At 35.1% G+C, this 22,569-nt stretch overlaps 1 long non-coding RNA gene across 1 annotated transcript in view; it reads right to left on the bottom strand.

Moving 5' to 3' along the window:
* Positions 1-13,540: 13,540 nt before the first annotated feature.
* The window catches only part of LOC129525351 (uncharacterized), a 69,876-nt gene continuing 60,847 nt past the window's right edge, over positions 13,541-22,569 (bottom strand). The window contains exon 5 of the long non-coding RNA XR_008669603.2: positions 13,541-14,005. This is a non-coding gene — a long non-coding RNA (uncharacterized lncRNA). The remainder of the gene's footprint in view (positions 14,006-22,569) is intronic.

Genomic DNA, 22,569 nt, shown 5'->3' with positions numbered 1-22,569 from the left:
AATACAAATAAAACAAACAAAAACATATTTGTGACTTGTATTTAAAATTATAATTCAATAAAAATGATTCTCCAAGTTTTATACAAAATAAGATTTTTCAAAATTCCCAAATTGCATTTTAAATATCAAATATTGAAGTTCTCAGATTATTGCATTAGCCAGAATGGAAGAAAAAATAATTATATAGAAATGAATCAACCTTTCTGGCCAAATAGATTATGGAAAGGAAGATAGAGATCTAGAGAGTTAAATGCATCTCTATTTTGTTTCCTTATACTGGCTTAGACTCAGGGAATATGGAGATGCTAAGGATAAATGACAGCAGTACTATTGCAGAAGTATTTTTAGCCACTGTCACTAGATTACAATTCTGGAAACAAATTATTTCTCTAGCAGTTATAACACCAAACTGGGATACAGCCATCTAAATTTGGCATTTCAGAGCTTTTTTCAGTTCCCAGTGACATGAAAACTGACATGAAAGCCAAGAAGATTCCATGGATTCTGCCCTGGTGGGAAGAGGCACCACTACCCCAGAGACCAGTGGGCCCACAGGTTTGATAAGGTAAAGAAGCTATGCAAGGATTTGCAGCCAGCAGGAACTAAAGTAAGACCTTCAAATGAAGTATCACCATTCTCTGATGAAACAACATTAGAAAGACTATGGGATGTAAACCCCAAATTTCAAGCATGGAGATCATTAATGCTCTCAGTGACCAGAAAAATACAGAATACAGTAAAAGGACATCAGAAGAATCTGAAGATCTTGTCCCTCTCAACTATAAAAGAAGCCATAAAATTTCATAAACCACAACTCTCTCATAAAAAGCTAGATGTCATTTTTTTTTTTTTTTTTTTTTTGAGACAGAGTCTTGCCCTGTCACCCAGGCTGGAGTGCAGTGGCATGATCTTGGCTCACTGCAACCTCCACCTCCCGGATTCAAGTGGATTCAAGTGCTTCTCCTGCCTCAGCCTCCAGAGTACCTGGGATTAGAGGGACGGGGTTTCACCATGTTGGTCAGGCTGGTGTTGAACTCCCGACCTTAGGTGATTCGCTTGCCTTGGCCTCCCAAAGTGCTGGGATTATAGGAGTGAGCCACTGCACCTGGCCTAGATGTCATCTTAATGAAAGCATCAGGGTCCTAGAGAAAGAACTGATAAATTTTAATCATGTAATAATATTACCTAGAGGGGTTATTTAAACTACTTAGCAGGCTAAGTTTATCAAATGGGATTAAATGAAATTTCTTAATTTTCTTTTCTTTTTTTTTTTTTTTTGAGACAGAGTCTTGCTCTGTCCAGGCTGGACTGCAGTGGTGTGATCTTGGCTCACTGCAACCTCTGCCTCCTGCGTTCAAGTGATTCTCATATCTCAGCCTCCTTAGTAGCTGGGATTACAGGCATGCACCACCACGCCCAGCTAATTTACGTATTTTTAGTAGAGACAGGGTTTCACCATGTTGGCCAGGCTGGTCTCAAACTCCTGACTTCAGATGATCTGCCCACCTTGGCCTCCCAGAGTGTTGGGATACAGGCGTGAGCCACGGTGCCTGGCCCCAAATTTCTTAATTTTCTAATTGAATAGAAAGTGGCATTTTAAGTAAGAATAGGTTCATAACAGAATAAAGGTACTATTTTTATTTTTTTCCCATAGGTTCCAATTGAGTTTTGAGACTCATTACATTAATAAAATATGGATTTTTTTGAGTTCTGTTTTCTCAACATCGGCAATAGGACAGCTGAAGTTAGACAATCTGCATTTTGTGTATGTTTGTTACTGTCATAAGAGCAATAGGTTTTTCCAGTGTTCTTATCCCTTTGCTAGTTGATAGAAGAAACATAGGTGATAGCACTGTTCGGGGTTCAGATGGCAAAAACAATTCCATCAAAAAGTGGTAGCCTGGGGTTTCCAGTTTCAGGTCCAACATCTAAAGAACTGTCCATCACTACCACCCTTACAACAAGAAAAACCTGAGCGAAAATCTTACCTTGAGATTACACAGGAACTGCAGTTACAAGGCAAACTGTATCTCCCAAAATCTGGAGAAAGAAGCACTTACAGAGAGAGACAGCTGAGGCTTGCTCACCTGGAACAAAAGCTGTTAAATCTCTTAAATGGTTAGCGGCAGCTAAGTGCTAGTTTTGATGATGTGCTGAAGGTTGAGCACAGATTATCGTGAGAATGAGAAACACCTGGGGATCTTAGTCATAAGGTAAACCACATATTTTCGCAGGCTTTCACTCCAGGAAACCCTCGAGGTTCCCACCGTGAGGAACTGAGAAAGATCACCTCCTGGCCCTGGCAGGAATAGGGAAAAAATGCTATCATGAAACCCATCCAGTGTCTTCTCTTTAACAAAGACCTAGCATCCTGAGGAAGGAATTTTCCAGAGCATATGCTGAAACTTGATTCAAGCTAGGGGAAGGAGATTCCTTCACACTCCAGCCCTCTCCTAACTTCCACCTCACCTAACAGGGTAAAGGCGAGGGTAGACAACAGGGGAAAAGGCTTCAAGACAGTAGATTAGTGTACTGCAACCAGAAGAGGCAGTAGGGAAAAGCAAGCAAAAGAAGCAAACAAAAAATGACCTTGGAAGATAGACTAGAATACTTTTGATGGCCATACCCCTGAAACATTGGTCCACTAAGACTAACACTTCATTAGAAGATTATAGAAATATGCCTCTTATTCGCATGCTTCCATGACAACAGAAAGCTTCAAATATAATAATAATAGTAATAATAATGAATTATGGCTGAAAGAGCTGCAAGTCTCAGATCTTCTTTAAGCATCATTACAAAGGGAAACTCAAAGTCAAGGAGTACAAACGCGAGAACAGGAGAGGAGTGTGAAGCCTCGAGTACTTATGTGAGACATTAAACAGAGCTCAGCTAGCCACATTAACATAAATCCTCACATTGAAGGCCTATTTACTTCACTTCTATAGCATGCTTGGCTTTCAACAAAAAAATTATCCATACCAAAAGACAAGAAAAAAACACAGTCTAAAGAGACAAAGCCATTATCAGAATCAGTCTCAGATATAACAAAAATATTGAAATTATCAGATAGGATATTTAAAATAATTGTGGTTAAGATCAAAGAACTTTTAATAGGAAAACACACACACATACAATGTACAAGATCAGATGGACACTGTAACCAGAAAAAGAGGAATGATGGAAAAAAAAAGGAAATTTTGTAAATTACAAAAATAATCACAGAAATGAAGAATACATTCAACAGGATTATCATTAGATTCCACACATCTGGGGAATTACTCAATGAACTTAAATATAGGCCAACAGAAATTTTGCAAATTAAAAAGCACAGATTAAAAAGAGTGAAACAAAGAAAGACAACAAAAAATAGATCAGAATATGTAAGAACTGCAGGATAAAAGGTGTGATACAGGTAACCGGAATACCAGAAAGAGAAGAAAGAGAGAATGAAGCAGAAGAAATATTTAAAGTAATAATGCCTGAAAGCTTCCTCCAATTATTGAAAATACCAAATCATAGATTCAGAAAATTCAGATTATATCAAACTGATTCATCTACTTACCATTCCGCTACCCTCTCCTTCCACAAGAAAACACCTAAGCAAATTATATTCAAACTGAAGTAAACAAAGGCAACAAATATTGAAATCAGCCAGAAGAATAAAAAAATAGTTTAAGTATAGAGTAACAAGATTAAATATTACTCTCATCAGAAAACAAACAGCAGGAAAATAGGGAAATAAACTATTTAATGTATGAAAGACAAAAAAACACCAAACTCAAATTTCAGATCCAGTGAAATTATCCTTCAAAAGTGAAGAAGAAATAGAGAACTCTCAGATGAACAAGAACCCAGGGGCTTCATTACCTGCAGATCTTCTGTACAAGAAATATTAAAGTAAGTTATTTATGAATGAAAAGAAGATATTAAAAACTTGCATATACACAAAAAAGAGCATCAGAAAGAAAATAAATGAAGGTAAAATAAAGCATTTTATTGTTTAAACGTTCTTAATTTATCTAAAAGAAAACAATGTTTTAATCAGCTCGGGTATCATAAAAAAATAACTGAGATTGGCTTACACAACAGAAATTTTATTTTCTCACCATTTTGGAAGCTGGCTGTGTTCTTCCCCGAAAGAAACCATAAAGCCAGTCTAACAATAAGAAAAATGTGACAAATGAATCTGAAGTATATTCTACAAAATATTTTATCTGTATTCCTCAAAAAAAAAAAACAGAGAAAACATCTTAGTCTAAAGCAGTCTAAGGAGAAGAGACAAATATAATATGAAATCCTAATAGAATGCTGGAATAACAAAAAATATTAGGTAACAACGAAGGAAATCTGAATAATATATTGATTTTAGTGAATAACTATCAATGTTGGTTTATCAGTTTTGACAGATGTGCCATGGTAAAGTACGATGTTAGTAATGATGTCAACTGGGTTTAAGATACACGGGAACTCTCCGTGCTATTCTTACAATGTTTCTGTAAATTTAAATCTCTCCTAGAGTAAATAATTTAAAATATTTCATGTTGCCTCATGGTCAGAATAATAAATATGAACTCTCATTCAAAATTTGGGATGACTGTTAGTCTCCATTTTTACCTACACAGCAATTGAAAACTAGAGACAAATTTGAATTTAAGTGCCTATTTGAGACACACACCCTCCACTTTGCCCTAGTCCCTGTCACCTATTTCCTTGAGTATGCTCTACTTCATACATTTTTATTATGTACCTATCTTCTTTAGGCATGTTAGTTGCAATCATTGATATAAAATCTATAACAGCCTAGAAATAATTTTGTACTGATAAATAAAATTTGATCATAAAAAATGTTTTAATCCGAAACATTGTCATGTCCTGACTCCCTAGATAAGATTAAGCAGTTGAAACAGACGTAGAACTGCCTCCCCATGCCCACTCCACCAGCACTACACAATACCCATGATGAGAGGGAGCTCAGAAAGTTTGAAACGGAGGGACAAATGTGAATCAGTCTTGTTTGGTAAGGGGAGTGGATCTAATGAACAGTGAATTTATAAGATGGCCTAGCTCTTGCCAGGACAGTGGGCTTCACCCTTGATTGTTTATAATTATGCTCTCAGTCCCTATTGGAACTCTCTGATTCTTACTTAGAACAAACAACATCAGTTAAAATGGAAGACCTAGAATTAACTAAGCCTTAGTTTAAGATGAGTAATTTGGTGTCAAAACTATTTCAGCTACATTTATTTTAAGAGAAATAAATAAGTCTAGTTAAAATTCTTGGTGTTAAAGAAAACATAAACCACTTGAGCTGTAAGGGTAGACAATGAATTGAGCAATACTCCTATACTTTAACTCACCAAAGCCATCATCAATATATAATATGGCATATTGATGATATAATTTGGCTGATGATACGTGCAAAAGACTTAGAATGTACTAGCAGGTAGAACATATTAAAAACGTACAGATTGGCTTTCATTCTGATGTGTAGTAAATATGCAGGATGGAAGAATGGAGAGTTGGGGAAAGGAAAAACAGAGCCTATGGAAGAAATGCCAAAGGAAATCGAAAGTACAGAGTGTATTTGACAGGGATAGGAAGTTTTAAAGCTCAGCTAGAGAAGTTTCAGGAAATATTCATAATGTTTTTCTTAAATTTTGTTTTCACCTAAAAAAATGGCAACCACAAAAACAGAAGTTTCATAAAACATTTAACTGGATTAACTTTGAGGACAGATCCAACTAGAATAATTTAGGGGTATCATCACAGATTCCATTTTCATCCAAGAAACTAGCAGTGTATCTTACATGTCGTAAGTACTGAATTACTAATTATTTAATTTATCCCTTTTGTTTTTATATATATACCATATATGTTATATATATCATGTTTTATATATGTTATATATGATATATATGTTATGATATGTATCATATATAATATATATCATATATGTTATATATAGTGTTATATATATCATATATGTTATATATAGTGTTATATATAGCACATATAACATATATGTTATATATCATGTTATATAATATATGATATATATCATAATATATATAACATATATAACTATATATAACTATATAGTTATATACAATATATAACTATATATGATATATATAACATATATAACTATATAGTTATATATAATATATAACTATATATGATATATATAACATATATAACTATATATGTTATATATATAACATATATAACTATATATGTTATATATATAACATATATAACTATATATGTTATATATATAACATATATATATGTTCTTGTATGGTCCTCTTCACATAAAAAGAAAAGACTTTCTGGAACTCACTTGCCTTTGATATTTCTCTCTATTTGATTAGACTTCATTATGCAAATCAAAACCACAATGAGATACCATCTCACACCAGTTAGAATGGCAATCATTAAAAAGTCAGGAAACAACAGGTGCTGGAGAGGATGTGGAGAAATAGGAACACTTTTACATCGTTGGTGGGACTGTAAACTAGTTCAACCATTGTGGAAGTCAGTGTGGCGATGCCTCAGGGACCTAGAACTAGAAATACCATTTGACCCAGCCATCCCATTACTGGGTATATACCCAAAGGACTATAAATCATGCTGCTATAAAGACACATGCACATGTATGTTTATTGCAGCACTATTCACAATAGCAAAGACTTGGAACCAACCCAAATGTCCAACAATGATAGACTGGATTAAGAAAATGTGGCACATATACACCATGGAATACTATGCAGCCATAAAAAATGATGAGTTCATGTCCTTTGTGGGGACATGGATGAAATTGGAAATCATCATTCTCAGTAAACTATCGCAAGAACAAAAAACCAAACACCGCATATTCTCACTCATAGGTGGGAATTGAACAATGAGAACACATGGACACAGGAAGGGGAACATCACACACCGGGGCCTGTTGTGGGGTGGGGGGAGTGGGGAGGGATAGCATTAGGAGATATACCTAATGCTAAATGACGAGTTAATGGGTGCAGCGCACCAGCATGGCACATGTATACATATGTAACTAACCTGTACATTGTTCACATGTACCCTAAAACTTAAAGTATAATAATAATAATAATAATAATAATAATAATAAAAGAAAAAAATAAAAAATAAAAAGCTAAGCCAAATTGGCCGGGCACAGTGGCTCAGGCCTGTAATCCCAGCACTTTGGGAGGCCGAGGCAGGCAGATCATTTGAGGTCAGGAGTTCGAGACCAGCCTGGCCAACATGGCGAAAACCCACCTCTACTAAAATATATAAAAATTAGCATCACTTAAAAAAAACATATTAGAGACTATACATAAATGAATAACAAAATGTACTGCATACTGATGAAGATTTGAAAGAAACATATTTAATTTCTTAACTTAGTCCATATATTTTTCTTATAAAATAAATTGTTCTTATAAATCTGAAAATTGTTACCTGTAAGAATATTTGTTTTTTGTTCAGATTCTACTCATAAACCATGCCTTGGACTCTTCTCAATTGTTGGAAAGAGATTGCTGTTTTTTTGTTTCTTTTGTAAATGTAATATAAGCAGCAAAGAAGCAAAGGAAAGAACTCTCTACATATTTGAGTCAGGAATTAAACTTTATTAAAAATCCTTTCCAATAGTACCTTCCCTCTTCCAAGTCCTTCAAAGTGTCGAGAGAAAAAAATTCAATCAAGATCCCATTTCACTTTATGACAGACCAAATCTATTTCTTCTTCTCCTTCTTCTTTTCTGGAATTTCTGCATTTAAAAATTATTTTGTAATTTTTAATTTAAAAATTGTATGGAATTTTCCAGTTTTAACATGAACTGAATTTCCTTTTCCCTGAGACCTAGGAGAAGCAAGAAAGAAAATAAAATTGTTGATAAATAAAATGTTTCTCTGAGGAAGACAATTATACATGCAACTAATTACAATTACAAAGGGATGAAATACATTCTCTAACACTGTTGTATGGGAGCCCAGAAAAAGAAATGGTTAATTACAATAGGTGAATGGATTAAATACAAAGAAAAACTCCATGGGAAAAAAAATAAAACATTGAAATTGGCTCAGAATCATAAACAAGAGTGGCCATGCTGGAAGTCAGAGGGGTGATATCCCAGTCTCAGAGAAAAACTTGACCAAAATACAAAGCTGAAATCACATCTGATTGAGTTGGAATAGAAACCAATTCAATATGGTTAGAATGTAGTTTATTTGAAAGTGTATAATAGGAGCCAAGGCAGGCCAGGAACATGGCTAAATAGGTTAGAGGATTGGTTAAATAATTGAGTTTTTATAGGTAAAAATTAACTGCTGAAACTTCTGAAAAGGAGAGTGCTAGAACCTATTCTATAAACTAAGTCAACCAATTGCTTCCTTTTTATTCAATGTCAAGACATACAGGCTAAAATGTTGAATAATACTCCATTCTTACAGTGAGAAATTTTATGAAATGAATTATGCCCCCACAACCTTCATGTTGAAGCCCTAACTCCTTATGTGATTGTATTTAGAAATAGGGCCTTTAAAGAAGTAATTTTGGTTAAATAAGGCCCTGAAGGTGAAGTCATAATCTAGTATGACTTATTGTCCTTATAAGGAGCCTGGTCTGTAAAGTTTCCTCTACCACCTTATCCCCTTTTCCTGATTGTTATGGTTTCTCTCTGTCCCCGCCCAGCCCAAATCTCACCTTGAATTTTAATAATCTCCACATGTCAAGGGTGGGACCAGGTGGAGATAATTGAATCATGGGCATGGTTTCCTCCATACTATTCTCGTAGTGGTGAATAAGTCTCACAAGATCTGATGGTTTTATAAATGGGAGCTCCCTTACCAAGCTCTCTTGCCTTGTGTTATGCGAGATGTGACTTTGCTCCTCATTCGCCTTCCACCGTGATTGTGAGGCCTCCCCAGCCATGTGGAACTGTGAGTCAATTAAATTTCTTTCTTTTATAAATTAAGTCTCGGGTATGTCTTTATCAGCAGCGTGAGAACAGACTAAACACTGATTTATTTTTCTCCATAGTTTTTATCACCAGCTGATATTCTACATATTTTATTCCTTGATTTGTCTCACTGTCTCAACTACAATGTGTTCAATAAGGAATTGGGGGGCTTGTTTGTTTTGTTTTTTCCCTACCGTAGCCACAAAACAGCCATACAACAGTGTGGGGCACATATTTAGAAATGAACAGGTATTTGCTGAATACTGAGTGCATGTACATAAAAAAAGAAAGAATATAGACAAAAAGGAAGACTTAAAAATAATTTAAATAGCTTACATTTATGAAGAATGATTATTCTATACGAAGAACACAAAAATTCTGAAAAGTTGCTGGTTTGAGGAAAAATCTAATAGTTAGCTTCATATATATATAGGTCTATATATAAGTCTGTAGGAAGCAGTGACATCTGTGTTTTAGACAGTGGGAAGAATGGGTCTAGAGTCCTAAGAAAAGATTAGACGTATAAAAATAGCCCCAGGAGATCTTCAACAATTAAAAGAGCACTTTTTATAAGAAATATGGCCCTTAATGTCAGAAATCATTTTAAATTTAACTATATTTTCAATGATTATTTTACTAACCCCTATCTGCTTGTTAGTAACATCAGACATTATATATACACAAGATTGTTGGCATTCAATTTTTTAAATATGTTTTCCAAATGTGGGATTAATTAGTCCTCTTTGACAAGGCACCTGGGTCAGTGGCTTAGGTGTCTGTTAATAGTTTTAAGGAGTGTGAATTGTCCTTTCCATTACTTAACAAAAAGGGTCTATTCTCAGTAGACCTCTGCAGGTCTGGAAGGAGAAAGCAACTAACAGTCTCTGGGTTTTGTCAACATACTTAAAAGTAACATTTTCAAATGTAATTGTGATTATGCAGAGGCACTGGTGCTCTTCCTTCACCTTCCCTCTGTAGGTACTCTGGGTGTGACTCCAGGATTTCCCTTTAATTTATTTGAAGCTATGTCAACTCTCTAAAATGCAAAATGAAATGGGATAATGGGAGTGTATTTCACAATATTTTTCACTTCAAATTCAATAATGTTAACTCTAGATTAATTTTCAGTCAATTTTATCCAAATAAATGGTAGTGAGCCTAGTTCTCTATTATATTAGAAAGTTAAATTGCTTTAAAAAAGCAACAAATGCTACTATGTTTTATAAAGAAATGATTAGTATGCACTTATATTTTCCTAACAAAAATATTGAAGGAGTCAAATGGACAGAGGTAGAGGGATAATGTGATAAGAGTAATCAGAAACATGTGCTTTAGAATGAGAGGATAATGAGCAAAAGAACCAAGTCTCAGCTGTTTGACCATAAATGAGACAAGGAGTCTCATTTGCTACAGATTCTTCTGTGAAATGGGGATCATCACACTCACGTAATACCGTTGATTAGATGAGTTAATGTAGGTCGATTTTTGGCAACATTTTCTGTAGTTTGGAAGAACTCAATAAATGGCAGCTATTAACAGAAAATAGGCAGAGATAATAGAGCTTTGAGAAGTGTAATTTCCTAAACTATGCCTAGTGTTCCATTACTGGAACACTTAGCACTTGGGAGTTATTTATAGCCCACTGCTCAGGGTCATCACCAAGGTCTGATAGCAAATATTCAAAAAAATTGTAACCTCAGGCATAAGTGGGTTAAAATGATTCAAACTAAAAGGTATAATTTATTAGGCCAAATGAGTGGTTTTGAAGGTTAGGTTAAGAAAGAACTGCATAACAAATACAAGTTCTCATGTTTCTTTTTTTTTTTATCTTCAAAGGGTTGTGTTAACACAGAACTCCTTGAGAGCTGCAACTGAGATCATTGTAGCTTCAAAATGTCATTGACATAGAAAAAAAAGTCCCATCAACTTATTTCAGGAAATAACTTAAGGATTGTGGAACGTGAGAGAAAGGCATAATTATCTTAGATAGTCTATGCATTTTTTGGAGGAAAAAAATTCAGTGGATCTGTATAAGTCTTTCATAATCTGAAGACAGCTCATTTTGAAGTGCACTTAATGAGCTGGTCCTACAAAAGAACTTAAAAGTAAACACATTGCAGACCTAAGAGACAGAACAATGTACTGGTACAGCAGCATCTTTTCATCTAGGTTGTTCTTGTGTTACCTGAGAGTGCTTTTACTAACCTCAGCCAATAGGATGGGCTGGATCAGTGGCCTGGAACTAAAGTGCAGTAACAACGTCTCATAAAGGCAGCAAACCATACAGGTTTACATTGGCTTTGAAGTAAGAGTGTCAGGGTTCTAAAGTCTCCATTATTGGTTAGCAGTGACACTAAGGTCAAGTTACTTAATTTCTCCAAGTCTCACATTCTTCATTTGTATAATTGGGATAATGATAGTACCTATTTCATAGGATTTATCAGAAATTAAATAAGGTAATTCATTTAAAGCATAGCATACCACCTGGCACACAGTAGCGGATCACTAAGTGTTACTGGCTGTTATGATGCAAACAAAAAACATTTAATTATTTTATTTACAAAAGGTAAAGAAAACTCAGAGCTGGGCATCAAACATTCATCTTTGTATTTCCAATTACATTTCAAGAAGGACTGCTTTAATGCTTACGTATTTTTAATAACATTTTCTTCTGCACCAAAGAGTTTTCTATACAGATAAAATTTTAGGGAGAAGGAGATATTATGGGAGATTGTATAATCTAAGATTGTTTGTGAAATTATTTCAATGTCTCTCATATTTCTTGCCGTGAAGAGGGGTAGAAATACAACCTTAGGAAAATAATCAAGTGACCCACCCCACGGGCCCCTCTAGCCTAAGTGAACACACAGAGGAGAATTGGAAGTGAGTGCAGCATGGTGCTGGGAATGTAGTCTCAGCAGACCTCACCACAAGACAGCATTTTCTTGAATCTTGATTACTTTAATGAAGCATTTCAGGTCACCGGCCTCAAATTTTACAAACATGAATTTACATTAGTTTCTTCAGTCTCTTAAAAACACTTTCTGTAGCTCTGTACCTGATTTTAAAATAACACTTACATCTGTTATTTACAAGCCAAATTTCCATGGAAAATAAACATATCTTTGGAAATTGCTGAACTCTTGGACACTTCTAGTGAGTCTTTTCCTCTCTTTAAATTTATTTGAAGACATGGAGTCTCTTTTACTCTCTATTCTATTTATTTTTTATTCATTTTGTAACATAAAAGATAACCTCTGATAACCTACTATTCCTTATGTGGTTTATATTATCCAACCTTAATACTCCCTTTTAGTGATACAAGTATTAATAGATGTTTTTTCTTGTTTTTACCAGTTTTGCTGTTTCTGAAATAAATATTATTGACTATAAAAGTAAGAATGCATCATTCAAAAGCATGTGTGTTTTTTTTTCCAACACATGACAAATTATGTGTGAATAACTTATTATCTGACAAAGGCTACTGTGACAGTGAAAAGCTCTGAAAAAAACTAGAAGGAAAACTAACTTAAGAAAAATCTTAATTTTAAGGTAAATTTCTTCCTTTGCCCAATTCTGTTATCGTAAATTGAGGTTACATTTTAATATAGGGTCCAGACACAAAGATTATTCATCTTAGATTGGTAACTCTCTCTATATATACATATATATATGTATATATAAATATATGTATAAATATATATATATATATAAAATCTCCACACATATCCACACACATACACACACACACACATATATATACAGATATCTTGTTAATATTAAATGTATATGGTTTCTCAGGATACCATTTACACAGTTTCTTCACTAATCACCTTCCCTTTATTTGATGCTTTTATTAGTTCTAATTCCTCATCTTAATTTTGAATCCAGAAAATATTAATATTTAATGGTAATTTTCTTTCACATAATTGTTTTAATAATTTTAGCCACCTTAAAAGGGCATACGAAAGAAATGCTACCATATTTATCACCATCTTGCAGATAGAGAAACTTAGGAAATTGCCTTTTGCTAGAAGTCAGCAAAATAATAAAAAGTCGAGCTAGCTCCCTATTTTCTAGAGTTTCCATATTTGGCACTAGCTGCAATATTAAGCAAAAGCATTGACTTATAGAATGCAGTATATGGTGTTAGGTGGCACATGGGAAACATAATGTCTGAGATGTGTCAGACAAGTCTGAAGTCTGGCTGCTGCCCAGAGGCCCCACTTTTCTTTCCCATAAGAGCCACCATTTTGCTTGAAATGCTATTTTCTACCATACCTACCTGGTTGGCTCCAACTCCTCCTGCAGGATATAGAGGAGATGCTCCCTTTCCTGGAATATCTTTCTTTCCTGACCCCTCTATCTCTAATGAAAAGTTCTTTCATCTGATGCTATAATGTGCTGGGTTATCTCATTCATTGATTGAGCAATTATAGAACACTGTACTCTTAGAAATTAGAAAGGAATCACATTGTAATCACCTTCTTTGTTCAAATACCAACTCCTCGCTGAAACCTAGGAAACTATTTCTGGGCTGGTAAAATCTACCTATAGACAAATAAGCATTTGTTGACACATAATTTTTTTTATTTTTGTTTTTGTTTATTTCTATGCCTATATCCACCAAAAGATTATCATCAATTTGGAGGTTCAAATTTGCAACTTGTAAGTTTTACATTCTCAGAGATCAGAATATCTCCTGAATTTTATAAAAGAAATTAAGAGAGAAAAGGATAGCTAAACAATGCATGCTTTAAGTGCTTGACCAAGTAGACATTTAATAATCTTTCAGGCTGTGTGACAAAGATTACTCTTCATATATCATCAGCCACACTAATCCTGTTCTCAGTACAACTCTGTAGACCCAGGCCTGATTATTAGGGAAAACAATATATTGTTTCTATGATATGTTGATTGTTAATAATTGTGGTCAACTAAACCATATTACACATATTAAAATCTATTCCCTAGTAGTCATCATTTTCTTCAGTTCTACTGGCTCCAGACAGTCTGGCATTGAATCAATTCTTTGTTCTGTGGAAGAAAAAAGAAGCATATTTAGAACAGGAATGATTAAAAATAAACTAATATCATTCCACCTGGAGTTTATTTGTAAGAAACCATCTGGCCATGCTTGGATCAATACTATCAGGAAGCTTGAAAAATTAGGCTAGTATGATAACTTTCCTTGGTGACTGGTTATTATAAGAAAATAAGGTGGTACTTATTTTGAGGGGGCTTCTTTTAATAAAAGCTTGTGCTTCCCTGAATCTTAAATATAAAATGTAGATTTCCATGAGAGGACTGGAGACCTTAGAAATGATTCAAGTCAGGTGTTAGATAATGTCACAACATTATGTGATATATTAGAGAATGCCACAGGATGTTGAAATGTAGTATACGTAGTTTTTTAACCATAGAGAAACCATTTGTAAAAGCAGAAGGAAATCAAAATATGAGAATGTTTATTAATTGTGATGATTTATTCAGTAATAGTTATGGAGACTATATTATGTGTCAAACACTATGCTGAGCATCGAAAAGATTTAGGAGAGATGAAATTATCTCCTCAAGAGATCACAGTGTAGTGTGGCAAGGGGAAAAAGCAACAGGTAAAAAATTATTATAAAGTATGAGATAATAGTATAGTTGAGGTGTGTATAACGTGGACTGGGTTGCAAAGGAAGGCCACACTACTTGCAGTAGTATAAGGAGTTCTTAGAAAACTCTATAGAGAAGGAAATGCTCGCCCTGAGCCTTAAAAAATAAAATAAACGGACATATCTGCAAAGTAGATGAAGGATTCCAGTAGGAGAAACCAGATGGGCTAAGACAAAATCAAAGCATAATAATTTTGCAGAATGAGTAGTAATTTGGTACAGCTAAAGAATAGGGTTTCTTAAAGCTGGTATCAGTTTTGCAAATGTGGAGTTAAATTTAATCTTAAGAGTATACCCCAATTAAGTAAGCTAAATATTTTTCAGCAATTAACTTCACATACATAAATATGAAGCAAAACCCACAGAGATTCTTAAGCATATGCAAATGAGAGAAACAAACTTTATTTGGGGTACCTGGGAATGTTACATCACCCTTGTGGTGTTCATAGGTTAAGTGATTAGACAATTGAGAACATTGACTTTGGAGGCAGAAAAAGCTATTGTCACATCCTCACTTTGCCACTTATTACCTGGGTGACTTTGGGAACATTACATAAACTGCTTAATGTTAGTTTACTTGGCACACAAGATAATGTAAATAATAAACTCTTCTTGCAGAGGTATGCCTGGAACCTAGTAGGTCTTCAGGGAATAACAGCTATTATCTTTGTCATGCTGCTAATTACAATATTTTCAATTTGGTCTAGAGGAAGTATTACTATAACAAATAAGACATTGCACTTAGAGAATACACAACATATTTTCTTTTTTTATTATACCTTAAGTTCTAGGGTACATATGCACAATGTGCAGGTTTGTTACATATGTATACATGTGCCATGTTGGTGTGTTGCACCCATTAACTCGTCATTTACATTAGGTATATCTCCTAATGCTATCCCTCCCCACTCCCCCCAACCCATGACAGGCCCCGGTGTGTGATGTTCCCTTTCCTGTGTCCAAATGTTCTCATTGTTCAATTCCCACCTATGAGTGAGAACATGTGGTGTTTGATTTTTTGTCCTTGCGATAGTTTGCTGAGAATGATGGTTTCCAGCTTCATCCATGTCCCTACAAAGGACATGAACTCTTCATTTTTTATGGCTGCATAGTATTCCATGGTGTATATGTGCCACATTTTCTTAATCCAGTCTATCATTGATGGACATTTGGGTTGGTTCCAAGTCTTTGCTATTGTGAATAGTGCCGCAATAAACATACGTGTGCATGTGTCTTTATAGCAGCATGATTTATAATCCTTTGGGTATATACCCAGTAATGGGATGGCTAGGTCAAATGGTATTTCTAGTTCTAGATCCCTGAGGAATCGCCACACTGACTTCCACAATGCTTGAACTAGTATACAGTCCCACCCACCAATAGTGTAAAAGTGTTCTTATTTCTCCACATCTTCTCCAGCACCTGTTGTTTCCTGACTTTTTAATGATCGCCATTCTAACTGGTGTGAGATGATATCTCATTGTGGTTTTGATTTGCGTTTCTCTGGCCAGTGATGAGCATTTTTTCATGTGTCTGTTGGCTGCATAAATGTCTTCTTTTGAGAAGTGTCTGTTCATACCATTTGCCCACTTTTTGATGGGGTTGTTTTTTTCTTGTAAATTTGTTTGAGTTCTTTGTAGATTCTGGATATTAGCCCTTTGTCAGATGAGTAGATTGCAAATATTTTCTCCCATTCTGTAGGTTGCCTGTTCACTCTGATGGTAGTTTCTTTTGCTGTGCAGAAGCTCTTTAGCTTAATTAGATCCCATTTGTCAATTTTGGCTTTTGTTGCCATTGCTTTTGGTGTTTCAGACATGAAGTCCTTGCCCATGCCTGTGGCCTGAATGGTATTGCCTAGGTTTTCTTCTAGGGTTCTTATGGTTTTAAGTCTAACATTTAAGTCTTTAATCCATCTTGAATTTTTGTATAGGGTGTAAGGAAGGGATCCAGTTTCAGCTTTCTACATATGGCTGGCCAGTTTTCCCAGCACCATTTATTAAATAGGGAATCCTTTCCCCATTTCTTGTTTTTGTCAGGTTTGTCAAAGATCTGATGGTTGTAGATGTGTGGTATTATTTCTGAGGGCTCTGTTCTGTTCCATTGGTGTATATCTCTGTTTTGGTACCAGTACCATGCTGTTTTGGTTACTGTAGCCTTATAGTATAGTTTGAAGTCAGGTAGTGTGATGCCTCCAGCTTTGTTCTTCTGGCTTAGGATTGACTTGGCAATGCGGGCTCTTTTTTGGTTCCATGTGAACTTTAAAGTAGTTTTTTTCAATTCTGTGAAGAAAGTCATTGGTAGCTTGATGGGGATGGCATTGAATCTGCAAATTTCCTTGGGCAGTATGGCCATTTTCACGATATTGATTCTTCCTATCCATGAGCATGGAATGTTCTTCCATTTGTTTGTGTCCTCTTTTATTTTATTGAGCAGTGGTTTGTAGCTCTCCTTGAAGAGGTCCTTCACATCCCTTGTAAGTTGGATTCCTAGGTATTTTATTCTCTTTGAAGCAATTGTGAATGGGAGTTCACTCCTGTGTCTGTTACTGGTGTATAAGAATGCTTGTGGTTTTTGCACATTGATTTTGTATCCTGAGACTGCTGAAGGTGCTTATCAGCTTAAGGAGATTTTGAGATGAGACGATGGGGTTTTCTAAATATACAATCATGTCATCTGCAAACAGGGACAAGACAGGGATGCCCTCTCTTACCACTCCTATTCAACATAGTGTTCAAAGTTCTGGCCAGGGCAATCAGGCAGGAGAAAGAAATAAAGGGTATTCAATTAGGAAAAGAGGAACACAACATATTTTCTAATCAGTCAAACTTACGGGCAGGGCGTCTTCATCCCATGTGGGGCTATCCTTTTTACTAAAAATGTCTCAAGCCAGTCAGAAACTACAAGAGCAGAATTGTTATAATGTGAGTATAACTTTTGAGTCCTTTTCCACTACTGACTTCGTATTTCATGTCCTGTTCAAGCTTTGCTGTTTTATTCATAGAAATAGGCAACATAAACACAGATATGGCCACAAAGTGAAGTGGTGATACAGTTTTTTTCAGTGTAATGATCAATTATTAAATATATAAAATTTAATAAACAGCTTTCCAAGCTTTTGAACAATGATTACTAATTGATTAGTAAAATTATCTTATGTAATTTAGACCACAATTTCAAACCAGTATATCTTATTCCTCTAACTACTTTTAAGATAGAATATACATAAATACAATAATTTCAAAACTATTCCTAGAGTTATAATAAAGCCTGAGACATCAACACTGATTTTAATTCATATTTCTCTTTTAGATCTTATGTTTTTCAAATGTTACACTTATTTTGAGAGCTTAGTAGGGTTTTATTATTTTGATGCTTTCCTAGGGTTTCTGTAATCTCATTAATTAAAAGTCTCATAATATAATACGTAAAACTTTTCTGTAGGAAAATAAAGGACTCCATTTAATGTTCCTACAAACAGGTCTAATATCTCAACCAATAAATAAATCAAGTGATGATGTTCTTATTGTTATTGCTCTGTTATATATTGAAGGGTTAACCTGTCACAGGCACTATGCTAATGGCTGTAAAAATGCATCCTTATTAATTTTCAGGACATTCTTGTGAGTTAGCTACTGTAATAATCTGCATTTTAGAGGTAGGAAAATTGAGGCTTAAAGTGGTTAAGTTTGATCTCACCCAAGGTCAAACATTTACTAACTGGTAGATCTAGAACCTGAATCCAGCCTATATTCTAACTTTCATAAAACTAACTACTTTGTTCAGGATAAAATTATATTATTGTAAATATAGAATATTTTATACAATTATAAAAAGGGCAGGAAATAAATGTCTCTATTTGCAATGTCTTTTTCGTGGCCTTGTTCTAATGTGTAGAAGCCTTGAAGGAGCAGACTGCAAACACGGTACATCCCCTAGCCTTTATACATCATATTATTCTTCCCTCTGATCATATATTAATAAATATTTATTGAACGGCTACTTTGAATTAGGAACCAGGGTTTCTGTGATGCTCAAAGCATGTTTGCTACCTTTTCAGCTCTATAGAATGTACAATAATAAGAAAAATAGGGTTAAGCAGTGCTTATAGTACATTATGACAAGTGGTACATAACAATATTGGAAGGCATGAATAACTCTGCCTAGGTTGGAATTAACAAATTTCTTATTTGATAAACTGTATTGTAATAGGATAGTGCTATAGTGACAAATATAATTGATTTTTTTTTTTTTTTTTTTGCTGGGCCATGAAAGAGTGCTTGTAAGGTTAACTAATAGCCACGTACATTTCTGCCAGAATTACTCTATAAGGCATATTTATGGATTCATTTTAACTATAAATCAAAAAGCAAATGCCTGGGCTGCCTCCAATTTTGAGCAAGTGCCAACAACTCTAGAGTCCCCCTTACAGTTCCTTCTAAGTCTCCCTTCTATTTATTTCTTTCTCAAAATTCAGTGTTTTATCCTGTTTGGGAGTCAGCCAGACTTGCAAGATTATAGGTCACTTACCTTAGAAGAGGTTCAAGAGGGACTGTTACATGCACCATATTCAAGGACAAGCCAGGATTCCTGTTGCCCAGCAGGTATTGGTCTGACTGTCTTAGGTGGAGAATAACCTGAAATCTTGCATACCTTCCTGAAAAATGTGACACTTGATGGAAGTGTCCAGTCACTATGATAGGATGGGATACTTTAGTACATATGATAGCAAAATTTATTAAAATAATCCTTTATATTTTATTTATAGTGCTATTGAAATAAGGCTACAAAAATGACTAAAAATAATGGTCAGTTTTGACTCCCTTCCCTTTCTGACTGCAACCAGTGATGTTTTGAAAAAAGCAATATTATTTATTTATTTATTTTTTTGAGACAAGATCTTGCTCTGTTGTCCAGGCTGGAGTACAGTGATGAGATCAAAACTCACTGCAGCCACAACCTCCAGGGCTCAAGCAATTATTCTACCTCAGCCTCCCGAGTAGCTGGGACTTCAGATGAACAGCACCATGCCCAGCTAATTTTTGTATTTTTTGTAGAGATGGGGTTTTGCCATGTTGCCCAAGCTGGTCTTGAACTCCTGGACTCAAGAGAAATGCAATACTTTAAAGAGCTGACATTGACTTTGTTCCAGAGTAAAAACGTATTTATGTGGAAAAGAGCAGAATTGTTTTAGTGGAGGAACAACACGTGGGATAGAATCAAGGAAATGAACATTGGGTATAGGACTTGGAAAATGAGGAAGAAGTGGCCCATATTGGCAGTGTGTTTTAGAACGAAGCCTGTTAATTCTTAGAACAGTCAGCTGCTTAGCAGGAAATAACTCAGTGGTATACCTACAGATGCTGAATTTTGTTCACTGGGACTTCTGTCCTAATAAAAGTCTCCAACATGCAGATTCAGATTTTCAAGGATACAGTTACTTTTCAGGGCATAATGCAGCTTAAAAAATGAATATGTAAAGGTCACCAGGACAGACCCAGGCCAGAGGAGATGTCCTAGATATTTGGACTAAATAAAACCTTCTAGACTTCTTTATGTTTCTGGAAAAGAGGCAGTCCATCTTTGGCTAATATATAATTTCTCTAGCACAGTAGAGTAGAGGAGAGCTGCAGATGAAGTATGAGCTTTTAAGAAACGAATTCAGTCTTCCTTATATATTCTCTGAGGGCTCCAATTAATATTTACCACGGAAGTAAAGCCTAAAGGCCATTTAGGCTATGATCCCTTGGGAAAGCTAGAATGGAGACCAAAAGAGAAATTCACAAGCTTTAGGGAAAGGATTAAAAAAATGATTAATCCGTGGCATCAGTAGCCCTATTGATTAACTATGTTGACTGAATTCATTTGACTAAGCAGGCACATTTCTGCTTCCTCCCTTTCTACTTTATATGCATCTTTTCTGTAGCAGCTCACACTTTCAGATAAAGAAAGAAATTTTACTTTATATAGGGAGATCAAGTATTTTTAGAATCTAAGACAATTCTGACTCTAAATCCTTCTATTACCCACACAACAGACTCTGAGATATAATTTTCTCTGCGCATGAGAATCACCATATGCAAGCACAAAATCTTAGTTAACTTCACTGATTGTACTGAGGATAGCGATAGCAAGATTAAAATGAACATCAGATAACTTCTAAATCATTTATGTTTAAGCACCAGAATAAGTTTTATAATTTCCTTACTAAATCCTCACTCTTAACTTCTTTTGTGGGAGATAAATTTAAAATGGTATGTCCATTTATATTTGCAATCTCAGAATCCATCTGTGGTAGGCAGTCTTTAAAATGGCTTTCAATGATTTCTGCCTCCTAGTGTCCACAGCCAGTGTAACCTTCTCCCCTTGAGTGTAAGCTAGACTTAGTGCCTCATTTTTAACAAATACAACATGGCAAAAATGTTATCATGCCATTTATTATATCCTTTTCTCTATTCTATCTTCATATTCTATCTTCTCTATCTCTCACTCCTGTGATTCTATGGAACCAAACCACCATGTTGTCACTAGCCATATAAAAAGTCCACATAGCAAAGTACTGGAGTCTCTGCTCAACATCCAGTGAAGGCCTGAAGACTACCAGTAGCTACTTGAGTGAGCTTGGAAGTGAATACTTCCCCCATCTGAGCCATGAGATGACTGTAGCCATTTATGACAGCACACAGCCTTGTGAAATTTCCTGAGTCAGAGACACCAGCCAAGCCATGCCCAGACTCCTGACTCAGAGAAAATGTGAGATAATAAATGTTAGTTATTTCAAGCTACTATGTTTTAGGATAATTGTTATGCAATATTAGTTAACTAATATACCAGCTGAATGGTGAGAGAAGGGCAAGAATCAGTATGGGCTAATGGATGCAGAGTAGAGAAACCACTGGTGAGAGGCAAGCTTGACATAGTCATCTGATCTAGGCTGAATTATCCTACCTGAATACTTACTTCTCTATATAATCAGAGAAAAAACAAGGTACAACTATTGCATCTACAGAAGACACATTCCAAGGAATACAGCTTTCTCAAAGCACATCACATGAGCCCTGGGCTCAGCTAACAAGAAATCCCCATGAACATAAACAGATGTTTTCATGTGCAGCTTCTGTCAGCTAATCTTGTAAATGGTGCCACATTTGCTTTCTACAATGAACTTGTAATAGTATTTCCTTAATATATCAGCAATTATGTTCCTGAAACTCATATTTGTTGAACATTACAATTGTACATTGATTTACCAGTTCTGAAAATCAGTTCTTGACTGCTCTTTGTAAATTTGAGTGAGATTCCAGAATAGACAATTCCTTTATTTGAGAATGAAGTATGTTTATATGGTATCCTCTTATCATGAAACCCTCACTATGGCCTTGAGTTTAATGTTGTGTGTGCGTGTGTGTGTGTGTGTGTGTGTGTGTAATATAAACAGGAATCAGAGTTCTGGTAGTGCTACAAAAGAGAGATACATTGAACAAAATTCTGTTCTCAAAAAAGACAAGTGAATGTTAGGAATAAGTGACATGTTGATTTCTTAATGCAAGATATGGGGTTACCATGGTGATAACTGCATAACATCTATATTTCTATAAAACCATCTGGGAGGGAGTGGAACATTCTTTTTAAAAAAGACATTATATCCTTGGCATATTATTTGTAGTTGGTTAAAAATAGCCCAGGCATGTGGGCATTTGCTATTCTTGTCATAAGCTTAGGCTTAGAAGAAATGCACACCAAACATCTCTCTCCCACCTCACACTCAGTAATTGACACATTACTTTCTACTCTTCTGTCCAGTAATTCTATCGTTTCCTCTCCAGTCTGCAAGGAAAACCTAAGACTACAATTTGGAGTTAATTTCTTACTACTTTTAGTGAGAATCTCTCTACCTTAAGACTAATGCCTTCAGTTACACAACAGGTAAATACCCTATAC

The sequence above is a fragment of the Gorilla gorilla genome, chromosome 9 (assembly GCF_029281585.2).
Source record: "Gorilla gorilla gorilla isolate KB3781 chromosome 9, NHGRI_mGorGor1-v2.1_pri, whole genome shotgun sequence".
NCBI classification, from domain to species: domain Eukaryota; kingdom Metazoa; phylum Chordata; class Mammalia; order Primates; family Hominidae; genus Gorilla; species Gorilla gorilla.
The sequence above is the reverse complement of the archived record's forward strand: the minus strand, read 5'-3'. Positions and strand labels throughout refer to the sequence as shown.